Source organism: Symphalangus syndactylus, chromosome X (genome assembly GCF_028878055.3).
Source record: "Symphalangus syndactylus isolate Jambi chromosome X, NHGRI_mSymSyn1-v2.1_pri, whole genome shotgun sequence".
Lineage (NCBI taxonomy): Eukaryota > Metazoa > Chordata > Mammalia > Primates > Hylobatidae > Symphalangus > Symphalangus syndactylus.
In genome coordinates, this window is record NC_072447.2 from 115556925 (window position 1) to 115573754 (window position 16830).

A 16830-nucleotide genomic window follows, 5' to 3' on the forward strand; every position below is an offset into this window, starting at 1 on the left:
GTTCATGCTTTGGCATACCTTCCTATTGTCCCTCCCACCCTGGTTTTACATCAGAATCATCCAGGGAACATTAAAAAATCTAAATCCCCAGGTCCTTCTACAGACTGACTAAATGAAACTCTGGGGTGTGGATGGAGGAGAGAGTAGAGCCTGGGTAGCTGTTTTACAAACTCTCCTGGGAACTTACATGCCTTTTAGCAGAGAATCATGGAGATATTTCATTTCAAATTGATTCACATCTGCTCATTCCCTTAGTCTACATGAGATCATCATCAGTGTGCACTCTGTTTGGGCAAACACAAACTGGCAGGGAATAAGCCCACGCCTGTAGCTAGGGTTTGAAATGAAAATGAGTTCTCTTTTATATTTTGTTTTTATTTTTCTTGATTTTGTTTTGAGCACCTCTTGGTTAGCTTGTAATGAATCAGGTTGCTACTGTGCCATCTATTTAATATCGTCTCTAGTCTAGACATGCAAAAGGAAAAAATATTGGGGGGCTGGCATTATGATATTGTATACTAACCCAGCTGGGATTTTACTCAAAGGCAATCTACAAAGTGTCGGTGATTAATAATTAAGGAATCATCAGCATTGCAAATCACTATCCAGCTGCTGCTTCCTGGTAAGTGACTCAACAGGGAGCTCAACTGTCAACTATGATTTTAAATACTGCCTACATTTGACTACCCCAGCTTCCCATGGGACAGGTTAAACAGAGCTGCACCATTTAGCTTACTAGTACAAAGGAAATAAACCTCTTTCATCATTTACCCAACACCAAAGGTAAACTTGCCTAACTTTACTGTTAGTTTATCTGTGAAGGTCACTAGTTTCCCACCACAACCATTCTTCTTCTCCTTGAGCACACAGCTGGACTACATTACCCAGGCTCCCTTGCAGTGAGGTGTGGCCACATGACTTATTTCTCACTGTGGGAAATGCTGTGTGGCACAACCAGGTCGGGCCTATAGAAGTTTCCCATGTGTGCTCCTCCATGTTCTTTTCCTTTTCTGACTGACTGGGATGTGATAACCTGGTGTGATCTAGGGGCTTCTGTCAGCCCCCGTCCCTCAATAACCATGTTAGCAGAACTAGCCTGCTGAATAAGAATACCTGTTTTGGACTGTTATATCACGGAGAAAGTTCTGTTGTGTTTGAGCCATTATATATTTTGGGGTCTAGCCTGTCCTAAAGAAGATTACTGGTATGAAACTACCAAAAATAAGCTCTAAAATGTTTTCATCCTGTGATGTCATTTCCTCCAAACATGTTCATGATCTCCATTATGCCCTCACACTTCCTTTCCATGCATTCATACACAAAAAGACAAAATCCTATAGTCCCTTTCTACTCTTTTTTTTTTTTTTTTTTGCCACAGTAGCCTATGCCAAAGGCTAGGATGATGAAGTCCAAGAAAATACAGAAAAGTCAAAGAGTAAAGCAAGACCTTTGCAGTAGAAGAACTGCTGGGAGCTCACAGTCTACTGAGGGAAACAGAAGCACAACAGGAGAGTTATACAGTTGTATAGTAAGGGCACCAAAAATGATATGACCATGGCATAATGGGAACACAAGGGAGAGACAATTCTGGATTGCTTAGCGAAGGCTTCCTGGAGTAGGTGATACCTGACTGAAGCATTAAAAGATGTGCAACAGTTGGCTAGGTGTGGGAGAGGAAAAGAAAAGAGAGTAAACCGCCAGAGCAGAGAGGATCACATGACCAAGGCATAGAGGTGAAAAAGAGCCTGCCTTGTATATGGGGGGCTACTGCAGTCAGGGTGGCTGCAGCTTAAATTGCAAGGCTGTGAATGGCAAAAGACCAGGTTGGAGAGGTAAACGGGTTAGAGAAGATCAAGACGATGGTCTTTGGCCATTAAAGATAGCATGGGCTCAGCTGGGCACGGTGGCTCATGCCTGTAGGCCTGGAGCTTTGAGAGGCCGAGGCGGGGAGATCGCTTGATGCCAGGAATTCAAGACCAATCTTGCCAACATGGTGAAACCCCGTCTCTACTAAAAATACAAAAATTGTAGGGCGTGTTGGTGTGTACCTGTAATCCCAGCTACTCGGGTGGCTGAAGCAAGAGAATCGCTTGAACCCAGGAGGCAGAGGCTGCAGTGAGCAGAGATATTGCCACTGCACTCCAGCCTGGGCAACAGAGTGAGATCCTGTCAATAATAATAATAATAATAATAAAGGCCAAGGCAGGCAGATCACTTGAGGTCAGGAGTTTGAGGTCAGCCGGGCCAACATGATGAAATCCCGTTTCTACTAAGAATACAAAAATTAGCTGGGCATGGTGGTGTGCACCTGTAATCTCAGCTACTCAGGAGAGTGAGGCAGGAGAATCGCTTGAGCCCAGAAGGTGGAGGTTGCAGTGAGCCGAGATCGCGCCACTGCACTCCAGGCTGGGCAACGGAGCGAGACTCCATCTCCAAAAAAAAAAAAACACAGTATGAACCATTTTAAGAGCAATGAGAAGCCATAAGTAGTGTGTGTGTGTGTGTGTGTGTGTGTGTGTGTGTGTGTGTGTGTGTGTAGAGTAGTATAATAAAGCAGCTGCAACTGGCTCTGTTGTTTACTAACTGTGTAACTGAACAAGTTCTACTCTGTTTTTTAATGTGTTCCTCTAAAGAATGGAGATAATAATATCTACCTTGTAGGGTTGGTGTGAGGATTAAGATCAGTTACTACATACGAAGTGCTTAGAACTATGCCTGGCACATAGTAAGGGCTCATTAAATCAGCTACATATATTATTATGCATGTAAGAAAATTAGATTTAGATGTTGAAAAGATCCTTCTGGTTGCTGGGTGGAGGATGGATTAGAAGCAGAGGGCAGTCAAAACTAGAGGCAGAAAGATTAGTTAGAAAACTGTTGTCAATCTTGAACAAAATGATCGTGACTTAGACTAAGGAAATGGCAGTGGAAATGGAGAGATGTGGTCAGATTTGAAATGCAGTGAGGAGGTAGAATTGGCAGGATGTGCTGATGGATGGGGAATGGAGTAATGGATGGGGTGTGGGAAGTAAAGGGGAGGGAGCCTTCTCATTCAGGTGAATTAGTGATGGTAGTGCCATTAACTGAGAGAGGGAACACTGAAGATGAAACAGGTTTATGGAAGTGCATGCCCTTTTAAGCCTGTCAAATTAGATTTGTCTGTGAGACATCTAAATGGAGATATCCGGATTGACATGAAATACTGATGTTATTTGGCAGGGATTAGCAGATTTTTCTGTAAAGGGCCACATAGTGTGGCTTTGCAGGCCACACTGTCACTGTTGTAGCTACCCAACTCAGCTGTTGCAGTGCAAACTCAGCCATAGACAATATGTACATGAATGGGCTTAGCTGTGTGCCAATAAAACTTTATTCGCACCAACAGGCAGCAAATTGTAGTTTGCCAATCTCTGTCCTATGCTACTGCATCAGCCTGAACCAGACACACATCTGGAGCTCTTCCGCAATGGCCTTGATGACCTCATGTGACTTCCCCTTATGTATTCCCAGGAACTCCAACCCCAGAAATCACTTTCTGCTAAGGCACAAATGCAGAAGTGAAGCTTCTTTTAATAGTGGATATATCACCCAACCTTTATCTTCAATGCCTCTGCTCTGATTTTCAATTTGGCTCAAGCTGGGCAATTTTAAAGTTGGACAGGTTTTTATCTTCTATTTTTATATCTGACAGAAGTAGTGTAGGGTGGTGTGGATTCTGGCAGAACAAACTGCAATTAGAATATGATAAAGGAAATTTTTATTAAGCCACCATGTAGTATCTAATCTAAACACATTTTTGAGCTTTGAAAGCACAATCCTGATTCTGCTTGCATACTGAAGTCCACATTTGACAGGTTATTTAATCAATCTCTAGTCGATTCTAAGAACGCCTCAGAAAGAAGAATTACAGGAAAAACTGCAGAGTGTGTACCCACTAGATGCCTTATTGCACAAAAACCCAAACTGTCCAGAGCCTGGAGCAGTAGGATTTTATTTTAATGAAGTCCAATTTGTAGTTTTTGTTGTTGTTGTAAGAATTAAGGAAAGAGGAGAGAAACAAGAAGGTCGGCTCGACAGTCAACAGGTTTATTTCCAACCAGGGAGGGATGTCTGACTGAGTTAGGTGAGAAGTAGCAATCTCTTACAGACTAAGAGTTTTTAAGGATTCAGGGTGGGAGAGTTTATCAGAGGCTTGGACTGCTTCTGTGTCTCTTTGTTGTGCTTATTTGGGAGGGAGAGTTGTGTGTCTGTTCCCCTACATCTTTCTGTAGCTGCAGGCATATCCCTGGAGTCTGCTTTTAGCTTCCCTATCTTAGTGTACCTGAAGGGAAAAGAATGTGCTTATTAAGGCCCACTGTTTTACTGGAGCCCATTGTATGAGGGTGAAGTTTGGCAGTTACCCAAGAGACTTTCCCCTGCCTTCCTCCGTGCCCCAGCCTTCTTATCTGTGTTTTACTGTCTACTCTTTTTTGGCTGCTTGTAGTTAGAAAAGAAGTGATTTCCTTGAAATGCATGAAGCTGGAAAGGCAGCTGGAACTTAAAGTGGCGGTGTTTGTCTGAGATGATGGTGGTCCTGCTCTGTCATTCCAGACCCCACAGTTATAAAAGGACAAGGGGCGACGTGTTCTTTCTGGCTACTTCCTGCTGATGGGGGGAGCAGAAAGTTTTTTGGTCTTGGATTGACTGCAGGAGCAACACCGTTTGTAGATGTTTGTGGATAGTTGTCTGCAAAATGGGCATGATTCTGTCGGCTTTTATGATTTCCAGCTTACAATTTTTTTTTTCATTGTTAGGACGTTTTTCTGGGCTGTTAGAGGTTGCTTTCTCAGCTCTTTAGGCTTTGACTTGAGTGTGATGTATCCAGGAGTCGATTTCGGTAACGGATATAATTTAAACTGTAGAAGATAATAAAAGTTGAAAAACATTAGGCAAGACTAGAATTTAACAACAGATGTGCTATAGTTTTTGAAACATAATTTTCACTTTTCAGTTTCCTATTTTTATTAAAAGACAAATTATGGTAGGACTGGTTTGCTTTATTATATTTGGCTTAATTATTTGTATACAATGCACCAAGAATAATTATTTGCCACACAGGCCTTTTAAATCGGCTTTGATGGAACTCTGTTATATAGAAGGAATTTGAGATAAGACTTGTTAAAGCCAAGCCCAGCCATGGATTTGTACCATTAAATACCTATGAGTTGGGTGAATTCATTTCTTATTAAAGTTTTAAGATAACTTGGGGTTCCTGGCCTGTCAGAAAGTGACATTCTTTACTTACTACAGATCAGAAATCCTGTACAGGGAATGCGTACACAAAATATGAGGCCAGTTTCCAAGGGTTTTATTGGTTCCGTAAGTCAAGTTTGATTCCTTAAAGGAGAGCGCACCATTGCAGTAAAAGCCTTGGTAAAATAACCAGTCTTTTTTTTTTTTTTTAATTGTGTTCTGTTAGAAAATAGATTCTTATTGCATTGATGCAAACAACTATATTGTTGTAATTTAAGAATACTTACAACTAGTTTGTTTGTTTGTTTGTTTGTTTGTTTTTTGAGACGGAGTCTTGCTCTGTCGCCCACGCTGGAGTGCAGTGGCGAGATCTCAGCTCACTGCAAGCTCCGCCTCCCAGGTTTACGCCATTCTCCTGCCTCAGCCTCCCGAGTAGCTGGGACCACAGGCGCCTGCCACCATGCCCAGCTAATTTTTTTTTTTTTTTTTTTTTTTTTTGGTATTTTTAGTAGAGACGGGGTTTCACCGTGTTAGCCAGGATGGTCTCAATCTCCTGACCTCGTGATCCGCCCACCTCGGCCTCCCAAAGTGCTGGGATTACAGGCGTGAGCCACTGTGCCTGGCCTACTTATAACTAGTTTTTAAATTCTAGAGGAACTAGGCACAGAGAAGCAAACACGCTTTAAATTCTATTCACAGGAGTATACTTTACTTAGTTGTTAAAGGCTGTAGCTAGCTTAAGATAAGTTTTCTTGACTCTGAAAAATGAGATAAAGATTAGCAGTGTTCTAAGTAAAAGGTAAAAATTTGTTTTTGTTTTTTATTAGTTTATTCCATTTTATTAACCTTTGTTTTGCTTTATGTTTATAAACATTTTAGCTTTTTATGAGTTCTGTACGTTTTGTTGTTGTTATGAGTAACCGGCGTTTGAGAGCACTTGTTAAAGTTCCAAAGCTTGAATATAAACAATGTTTTGAAGAGAATTAAAACAAAATAACAATTGTCTGTAAATAACAAAATGTCCAGTTTGGATACAGTTAGAAACACAATTGACAAAGAAATTTGGTTATTTTTGTGGCTTACAATAACCCAACATAACAACTTTAATTGTGATTAATAGCACATATTCAGACATAAGAACCTTAGAAATTCCATACAGTTTTGGAACATATGTTAATAATATTCCCTAAAATATAACGTATTAGACATTTTATTTTATAATATTCCCTAAAATATAATGTATTAGACATTATTTTCTCAATTTTATGTTGCCAAATAATCCTGTTTACCTCTTTTTTGGATGGTTCAGGGGTCCTGTGAAGCACTCAAAAGCCAACCTTGAAAGTAAAGTTTGATTTTGAGAAGGCTGTTAAATATGTTTAAAATTTAAAACCCTTGATATTATGAAACAGAACTTTAGATTATTATAAGTTGTTTTTCTGTTTGTTTGTTTTGTTTTGTTTTGCCAAAATGATAACAATCTGGAAAACCAAAAACCGTTTATTAGCCTTTTCAATTACATGAAAATTGTGTTTAAGAGAGAAAGTTAAATTTTACCCTTGCATTAATTTGCTATTAATGTTAACCTTAATTTTAATGAAACCTTATAGATAATTCTGTTTAATTTTAACCAGTTTGACCATGAAGTAAGATTTTTACATACCTGTTATAACCCTTGACAAGTTTTGCTAAAGAGTAGATTAGCATCTTAAGAAAACTTTGTGGTGCTTTTATTTGAGTGTCTAATTTACAGAAAAGAAATATAATATTCTTTTGAGTTTAGTTAACGTGTTTACACAGAGTTTTATTTTCAGGATTAGTTTTTATAGTGTCTTTATAATTTGCTTAAACCATTGACTTTATTTTATTTAATTTTAAGACAATTTTTTATTTTTAAGCAAAATGTACATTTTTATGCCTTCTTATAATTTTTAAGAAAAACAATTTTTAGTGTTTTTATACACCTTGAATGCAAATTCATGTTTTGCAGTTTTAATTACATGTTATAATAGTAACTTTTAGCAATTTTTAACTTTAATGTAAAACCTGTTAATTTTTTTTTTGTGACTTGAAACTAAAAATAATGACTCATTTTGTAATTTGGGCAAAGTAGCGAGGAAATATAATCCTTTTTTCTTTCGATTTTAAATACTTGGGTAAAATCGGAAGGTGAGTGCTTAGGTAGAAATAAGTAACTACTGAACCGCTGGGAGCAAAGTTTAGTTGGGCAATACTCTTTATGATACTGACAAGTGAAGGCTTATTAGTTCCAAAAGTGCTGGCTTTATTTTTGTAGTCACAGAGTAGTCTAAAGGCAAGGCTTACCCAGCTCCTGGCTCCCACATGAACATTATTTATTTAATATGCCAGATTTTTTTTCAAGGTGCACTAGCCACTGAGGATATTTTTACTGGTGGGAACTGAGATTTTCTAGACACATAAATTAACTGCTAATGCTGGTTTATTTTAGGGACACGTTCATTGAAACAGTATTCTTACTTAGCTTGAATCCTAAATTTTGTTCCCTTATTATCTCATTAAAGTGATGGATATGTTTGTACAATGAAGACAACTTTTTTTGCATTTTTAGGTTAGAGCTTCAGTATGGGAATTATACTTTGACACAGAAAATTAGGTCTGTAAGTGAAATATAATAAAATGTTCTGGAAAGAAGGATACTCTGCCTTACAACCTCAAGAGAAAAATATACAGCAGTAAGGCCTGGTTCTTTCTTCCCTTATTGTTTTGTCATTTTCCTCAACTTTGGGAACTAAAATCTCTTTGCTTAAATGCTGAAATTATAAATTGAAACAGACTCTTGGGTTTTGTTATAAAGGCAAAGTTATAATACTTCTATATATTTTATAGGGTTATATAGTATAATAACTCAAATCTATGGTTGGATTTGACTGAACCTACATAGATACTAATCTGACAGACTTACTGTTGTCATATCTAAGAAATCATTACCCAATCCAAGGTCACAAAGACTCACACCATTGTTTTCTTCTCAGAGTTTGATAGCTTTAGCTTTTATATTTAGGTATTTAATCCGTTTGCATATTTTGTGAGGTAGAGGCCCAGTTGCATTCGTTTGCATGTGGATATCCATTTGTCCCAGCACTATTTTTGGAAAACACTACTATTTCCCCATTATATTGTTTTGACACCCTTGTTGAAAATCAATTAACCATAAAGGTAAGAACAATTTGGAGAATATTACCATTTTAACAATATGAAGTCTTCTAGTCCACGAACATGGAATATCTTTCCACTTATGTAGATCTTCTTTAGTTTCTTTGAACAGTGTTTTATGGTTTTTTTCAGTGTACAAGTCTTACACTTCTTTTGTTAAATTTATTCCTAAGTATTTTATTGTTTTTAATGCTATTGTAAATGGAATTGTTTTCTTAATTTCATTTTTGGATTGTTCATTGCTAGTGTATAGAAACTGTCAAAAGACAAAATCTCAACAAATTTAGTTATAGATCTAACTGGCTTTTTTCATGATGTATGAATCAGGGAAGCCTCCATTCTACAAAATAGAATGAGACATTCCATTCTACTAGGCAATAGCAGAACAGTGGGTTTTGTAAGGTGGGAAAAAGGAAACAGAACAATAGGAAAAAAATATTGGTTAACATCAGGTTACTTTTTTTGGCAAGGGTTAAAACAGAGGCATCTTCCACATTACATGGACTCAGGTGGAGTAGAATCCCCTATTTTCAGGAAAAGCTGGTCTGTTTGGGGATGTATTTGCTTTCTTAAAGTTTTAGTTTGATTATATGGCATTTAGCAGGTGATTCCATTTTGGTTTGGTCTGGTCTGTTGGGGCCTAGTATGGGAGCTCAGTCCAAAACAATGGCCTTCCATAATTTTTGTTGAATAAAACACAATTGATTTTGTATGTTATCTTGCAACCTTGCCCAACTCATTTATCAGCTCTAATAATTTTTGTTGTTGATACCTTAGGATTTTCTCTGTACAAGGTCATGTCATCAGTGAATAGAGACAATTTTAATTCTTCCTTTCCAAACTGGAAGCCTATTATTTCTTTTTCTTACCTAATTGACCTGGCTAGAATCTTCAGTATGATGATGAATTGAAGTGCTGTCAGTGGACATCCCTGTCTTTTTCCTGATGTTAGAAGAAAAGCTTTCAAGTTTCCTATTAAGTGTGATGTTAGCTATGGGTTTTTAATAGATGGCCTTTATCAGGCTGAAGAAATTCTCTTCTATTCACAGTTTTCCATGTGTTTTTATCATGTAAGTTTGTTGAATTTTGATAAATGCTTCTTTGTCAAATGAAATGATCATGTGTGGTTTTGTCTTTCCTTTCATTAATGTAATGTATTACATTGATTGACTTTTGTTATGTTGAATCACCCTCATATTCCTGGGATAAATTCTACTCAGTCATAGTGTTTAATTCTTTTTTATTTTATTATTTTTTTTGAGATGGAGTCTTGCTCTGTCGCCCAGGCTGGAGTGCCATGGCACGATCTCGGCTCACTGCAAGCTCTGCCTCCTGGGTTCTCACCATTCTCCTGCCTCAGCCTCCCGAGTAGCTGAGAGTACAGATGCCTGCCACCACACCTGGCTATTTTTTTTGTATTTTTAGTAGAGATGGGGTTTCACCATGTTAGCCATGGTCTCGATCTCCTGACCTTGTGATCCGTAGGCCTCTGCCTCCCAAAGTGCTGGGATTACAGGCGTGAGCCACCACACCTGCCCCATAGTGTCTAATTCTTTTTATATGTTGCTGGATTTAGATTGCTTTTTCTTTAGCCTATTGTTTGACCCAATTGTTATCTACTGCCTCAGGCAGCCTTCATATTAAACAACTGTTGCTGATTTTTTTAAACAAATGCCCCCAGGAAAAGAACTATTGGTACTGAGTCAGATCATATGAAGACTAGTCCTGGGAATTGGGCTTTTTAACGAAGTTGCCTGACAGATCATATAATGACAGTTCTCTGGGGATGGGTCTATTTGGGGTGCTCCAAACCCAGTTTGCTCCCCTCCAGTGGGTGCCAGGCTGCTGCTTTTTACAGCTACTATGGTTCCAAGGCTATTGGTTTTCAAAGCTGCTGTTGAGCTGGGTAAAGGAAGATGGGAATTGGGCAAATTAAAACACTACAAAACTTGCTTTTCTTCGAAAACTTAGCGTTTTACTTGAGTAAATGCTCCTCTGATCATTGTAAACTTTTGCTTAATTTCCGGAATTGTGAAAAAATTAATTTAAAAAAATTTCCAATGTCTTGTAGCTTTTGTGGAAGAGTAGATCTTCAGAACTCTGCCATTCTGGAAGTGCTTTCCCTTGTAACTTTTTAACTTTTCATGGGAAGTTATGTTGTTCTATTTGTGTGTGGGTTAGTGCAAATGATAGTCCTTGCCCAATGAATTCCCTTCCTCAGGTTCTTAAAAAGTTTAAGGAATATAGCAGCTTCTTCTTTTTTTCTCTTTTTGAGACAGAGTCTCGCTCTGTTGCCCAGACTGGAGTGTAGTGGCACGATCTCAGCTCACTGCAATCTCCGCCTCCCTGGCTCAAGCAATTCTCATGCCTCAGCCTCCTGAGTAGCTGGGACTACAGGCGCACACCACCATGCCTGGTTAATTTTTTGTATTTTTAGTGGAGACAGGATTTCACCATGTTGGCCAGGATGGTCTTGATCTCTTGACCTCGTGATCTGCCCACCTTGGCCTCTCAAAGTGCTGGGATTACAGGCGTGAGCCACTGCGCCCAGTCAGCTTCTTAAAAGCTATAAGACTGAGTGTTGGTCAAGGACTGGGAGCTTGTCTTATTCTTCATCATATTCCCAACATTTTGCAAAATGCCTGGTACAAGATGGATGCCAAATAGATATTTGTTGAATGAGTGGTTGAATACATAGCTCTGTGCTGGATAAATCTTGGTGGTATACTCTCTTTCCAAATTCTTCCTTCCTTAGTGTGTGAAGGGAGTCTAGTAGCTACGACTAGTAGCTAAGACAACTAGGAACTATTCTTAACATTGGAAGATTACATATCAAAGATTGAGCTCTTATAATGTGCCAGCAACTGTACTGGATTTTTTATATGCATCATCTCACAGCAACGCTAATGGCAGATATAGAATTACATCATTTTACAGCTGATAGGACAGAGCCCAAGGTCACATTTCTTGGTCAATGGTGGAGCCAGGACTGCGGAACTAGCTTGGTTGATTCCATAGACCAAGCTTTTAAACACTGCACTCTCTGACAATCCATGGATGGTATGATCAGAGGCATGCAGAAAGCTAAATTTCCCAGTATCTTCCCCATTGGCCTTGCCGCCAGTGATTGAAATGCCCACATAATTTATTGCTTTGGATTAAAGCATTGAAACTATATTCATGTTTGTAGGAAGTGGTAATATACAAAACTATCAACTACCTTAACAGCTTAAAGTGGGTATATCATATTAGCCAGTTAAGGGGCCTGAAGGCTAGCAAAGCCCAGAAGTGATGGGGCCCACCCCAGGGCAGATCTGTATGGAATCCCCCTGTTTAATCTGTTTAAATCTTTTCTTCACAAATGAGCTAGGATCCTCACTGCAGTTGTTGGGCGTTTTCCCTCTTCAGTGCTCCAATTCTGCAATACTCCCAGACAAGGGCTGAACATTATTGTATTTTTTCCTTACTGCATACAACTTTTGGAAAAGCCCTGGCTTTCTTTGACATAAAGCTGTGTTGTCAATGGAGGGGCCCAATGGCTCTTGGCCCCTCCTAGGAATATTTCTTGATAGGAATAATGTCAGGTTCTACTGGAAAGAGATCACCCCTCTGCCAGAAAACTGGCAAAATGGCTTTGATTTCACTGCAGCAGAGTTCTGAATTTTTTCTTTTTTTTTTTTTTGAGACGGAGTCTCGCTCCGTCGCCCAGGCTGGAGTGCAGTGACGCAATCTCGGCTCACTGCAAGCTCTGCCTCCCGGGTTCACGCCATTCTCCTGCCTCAGCCTCTCCGAGTAGCTGGAACTACAGGCGCCCGCCACCATGCCCGGCTAATTTTTTTTTGTATTTTTAGTAGAGACGGGGTTTCACCGTGGTCTCGATCTCCTGACCTCGTGATCTGCCCGCCTCGGCCTCCCAAAGTGCTGGGATTACAAGCGTGAGCCACCACGCCCGGCCAATTTTTTCATTCAGTGAAGAGAATTATCTTCCCAGCCCCTCACCAGTCTATTGTATGTGACTTTTGTTTCTACAGCTGTCTAAAGGATCAATAGGATTTAATGCCTGATTCACATGCTTAACTCAAGGCAGAATAGAATTTGACTTGCTTACTGCAAGGGAAGTGCAAGATTGATGTGATTCAGTTTAGGCCTTTCAACAAGTATTTTGGAGTACCTGCTCTGTGCCCAGCTCCGTGTGGCCTGTGGGAGAGGGTCATCACAAGAGAGACCAGCCATGATTCTGGCCTGCAGGAGCTCTTTTGAAGGGATACTAGCCTAACTCATGCGAAACAAGTAACAGGACAATAATGTTTGTGTTCAGACGCCCACATAAATGGTACAGATGGTAAACATGTCAGGTTCCCAGATGGTTGGCTGTCACAGACTGATTAAGGCCACTCCTCTCCAAATCAGGAGATTGTTTTGCCAAGTAAGGACATGAGAAAAGCCCACACCCCTTTGATCTCCTGTTACCACCATTTTATAAAAGAAAGGACGGAATAAAGGACAGTCATTCAATCTGGATCTATTTAGCTTTAGGAAAAGCTCACTGCTTTGTCGTGAGACACCACACTTTGGGATCTTAGAGCATTCAGAGATGGAAAAAATCAGCAGGCACTAGAGTCCTAAGAAAAGGCTGTGGTGAATAATGAAATCAGAAAATCACTTCCTTCTGGAAGCCCTCCCTGAATGCTTTAGCCAGAGGTGTGACCTCTCTCTCCTTGAGCCCATACCACTTTGCTTTTTCCTTGTGGTACCTCTCAGCGCCTACCTTGTGTTACATGTACTTCTATGTAGAATCAGTGACTCAGCCTTCTTAGTAGATGGTAAGCTTAGGAAGTGGAGGAACACTTCTATGTATGTCATTTCTTACCCCAAAAGGTCTTTGCAGGCATTTACTGTTTTTGTTAAAGTGAAAAAAATCTTCATTCCGTCCCTGCTAAAATTTACACCTGAATGTTTAACTGCCTAGTGGGCATTTCTTCTCGGCTGCTAAAACATATTTCAAACACATAATCCACACAGAACTCTTCCCCGCCACAGCATCCCCAAACACACACACACGTTTCTTTTTTCACCTTGCAGTCTATATGTCCTTAAATCATTTCTCTAGTAGAAGTCTTAATAGTCACAGATAAAATGTACACAGAACTTTCTAAGTTTTGGATACTTTTAAAAGCAGTTTATATGTATTAACAAACCTAGGAGGTTGGCACTATTATTACATACATTTTACAGATGAGAAAACTGAGGCTCAGAGAGGTTAAATAGTAATAATAACAACATCTAACATTTGAGTGACTACTGGATGTCAAACATTGTATTTAAGTGCTCATTTAAGAATAATGAGGTACAGATAGACCTCCCTGATAATTAATTGAGTCACCACTCCTTGAGGAGGCAATGAAAAAAAAGGGAAAGTCCCCTCATAGAAGCAGAGGATCTGGTCGTGGGGATGGGCTTTTGAGAAGTAAGCCAGGCTGTGAGGTAGAGAAAAGCCACAACAGTAAGCTTCCAGTGGCTCCGTTAGGAATGGACAATGGTCAGAGGAGAAATATCTTTGTTACCCTGTTCAGTCCACCCTGTTCCCTGCTGGGAAAGCTATCAGCAAGAAAAGCATTAGGATAAAAACAAGTCAGATTCACATTAAGTCACCTAACTGGTTATTTTCAGATTATTTTAAGTTTTTAGGTATGTACAAAAAAGTGCAATAGGTGAGACTGAAAGAAAGGTCACCTTGACACATGTTTAATATTCAGAGGTTTATAAAGCAGTATAGGTCTGTGGTTCTCTAAAGTAACTGGCAGTGAGTTATGTTCCTGTTTCCTAAAACAAATCAGCTGACTTTGAGCTGGGAGACTTACAGCTGTGAACGCTTCTTCCTTTAGTCCATTTAGAGGAAAAGAAAATTTGAAGAGTGAGAATGAGTTGTCCCCTATCCCAGAGAAGGTGAGGATCAGGAAGAAACAGCAGTTACTGGCTATAGTAAGATCTGAGGTAAGGGCCTTTCTGGGAGGTTTGAAAAAGTCTACTGATCTTTTAAGAACTGCATCCTACTCCCTTCAGTGAATGGCTGCACATAGAAATGGGCCCAATGTGTACTGTGTTAGATTTCAGTTCTTTAGAAGATAGCCTGGTTGTGTGAAAGGATGTGTTTAAAAAGCTGCCTCTACAGAAATGACCCTCAAGAGAATGAGTTTTGTTTTTAGTTGCCAATCAAGCTGGGCTCTGAAGAGGAGAAAAACGCCCAAAAGGGAAATCAGTGGCAATGCAAAAGTTCCCGAAGAGGAAGAAATGTTCAAGCACCTTTCTTCCCTCAGCATTGTAGTGAGCTTGCTGAGTCATACTTTCATTAAGCAGTGCAGCATTTTTTTTTTTTTTTTTTTTTGTAAACCACTGCAGCAGACATTTGAGAACAAGAAATAGGTTTTGACAAAAGTTTAGGTCCAGATACTGATTGGAAATAGCCCCTACCTTTTACATGTACTCTCTGTCTAGCACAATTTGATATTTAACCACTCAGATCACTAATCCATGGCGAGTTTCATTTTTAAAAAGGAGATATGTTCTTACCCAAGGATTACTGAGACATTTTGTTCTAAGCTGGCTCTGTTGTTGCAGTTAGCTAGCAGACTTAGTTCCCAAGCTGGGCTGCCAATATCAATGGCAACACAGGTGCAGACTCACAAAATCAGTCAACTGAAAGCCCTATCTTTAATTTCAAACTAGGGCTAAGCCTCACTACTTAGAACTAAATGGAGGAAGGTGAGGCTAGGTTGAAGGAGGAGGTTGAAAACTGTTTTAGAACGCATTTTTTTTAAAGTATAATTTTCCATTTGCAAGTGCATACAGCAGTCAGAATTAGCCCAATGGGGTTTCCTGGCAGATGTTATAATTTTGTGTTGGCGGTGATGGACTCTAAAAAGAACTAGTGCAACAGAATTAAGACTAATGCAATGGCTTATTCTAGCCATGAGATGGCAGCAGAGGGTGGTAGGAGCTCACTGCCTACTACAGAGGAGAGTTCTGGAAGTAAAGGGGAGTCTGTGTTGGAAAGCTTCTTACCAGGAAGGAAGAAAGTGTCAGAGCAATTGAACAGGAGAGGCTGGAAACTCACTAAAGCCAAGTAAGAAATCACAGAAAGTGTGGTTAGGTCAGCTGTGGGTTGCAGTCCTACTAGTTTAAATCAGGACACTAGAGGGGACATACCTTGAAGAATAAATACATCAAAGCAGAAAGCATGCTAATGACCTATGAAAGACAGCAGAGGGGAAATCTAATGAAAGCTCAAGAGGCAAGGCATTGTGATGGGATAATTCTTTGAGAGGTTGTTGCGTTTTGGGAGCTGAGTCCCCATGAAGTACCAAGCCCAGTGCTGGGAGGATGCTATAGGTCCAGTGGTCCACAATCCCTTTTTCAGAACTCTTGGGGCCAGATTTGTTTTGGAATTCTAAATTTGTCAGATTTTAGAACAGTAATATGCTGTCTATGCCATATATTAGATAACACTCCCAGTGAGGTTTCAGGCAGTACCCATAATTAGAGTTCCAAAATTTAGCAAATAAAAATACAGGATGCCCAATTAAATTTGAATTTCAGCTAAATAGCAAAAAATGTTTTAGTATAACTAAATGCCCCTTATAATTTTGGGACATGCTTATACAAAAACTTTATTCATTATGTATCTGAAATTTAAATTTAACTGTGTCCTATGTTTTACCTGGCAACTCTACTATAATCAAACACAATAAATTTTCAGCAGTGAAACCTGGGAATGCTTAGACGCAATGGGATAAATAAACACCATAAATTTTCTCCCATCAGTGCATATCAGGTTTTGCCGCCATATGAGAGGTTTGATAGGGAATTTATTTTTAAAAACTTTGGGTTTTCAGAACTTGGTGGGCTTGGTGATCATGGTATCTCCCCTGCCAGGTGAGTATTACTCACCTGCCAGGTGGGTTTTGGAATTTTGGACCTGTAATTGTCCAATAAATGTTTTTAAACTGAGAAATCCACAATGAGATGTGTTCATACCTTAGGTGTATCCAGTTTTTAAGGGTCAAGGTCCCTCCTTTTTTTTTTCTTTCAAGACACAGGATGTGGTCAGGTACTGCAGATCCTGAAGGGTTGGGGTATGTGGAAGACAAAGTGAGGTATACTCAAGTAGTTTTTACATTTATAGGAAAGCTTGGCTGGAGGGTTTAATGACCTGCTGTGGGCTGCCCACTTCCTTTCAAATCTTCAGGATGAAATCAGAATGAAGGAGGTGGAGGAGACTTAATCCCTAGCTATACCAAAGAACACATTTTTTTTTTTTTTTGAGACGGAGGCTCGCTCTGTTGCCCAAGCTGGAGTGCAGTGGCGCAATCTCGGCTCACTGCAAGCTTCGCCTCCCGGGTTCAC

General features: G+C 39.6%; 1 protein-coding gene across 1 annotated transcript in view; it reads right to left on the bottom strand.

The window, feature by feature from the left end:
• Positions 1 to 16830, bottom strand: part of TRPC5 (transient receptor potential cation channel subfamily C member 5) — a 307326-nt gene that overhangs the window by 90301 nt on the left and 200195 nt on the right. The gene's annotated exons all lie outside the window — the stretch shown is intronic.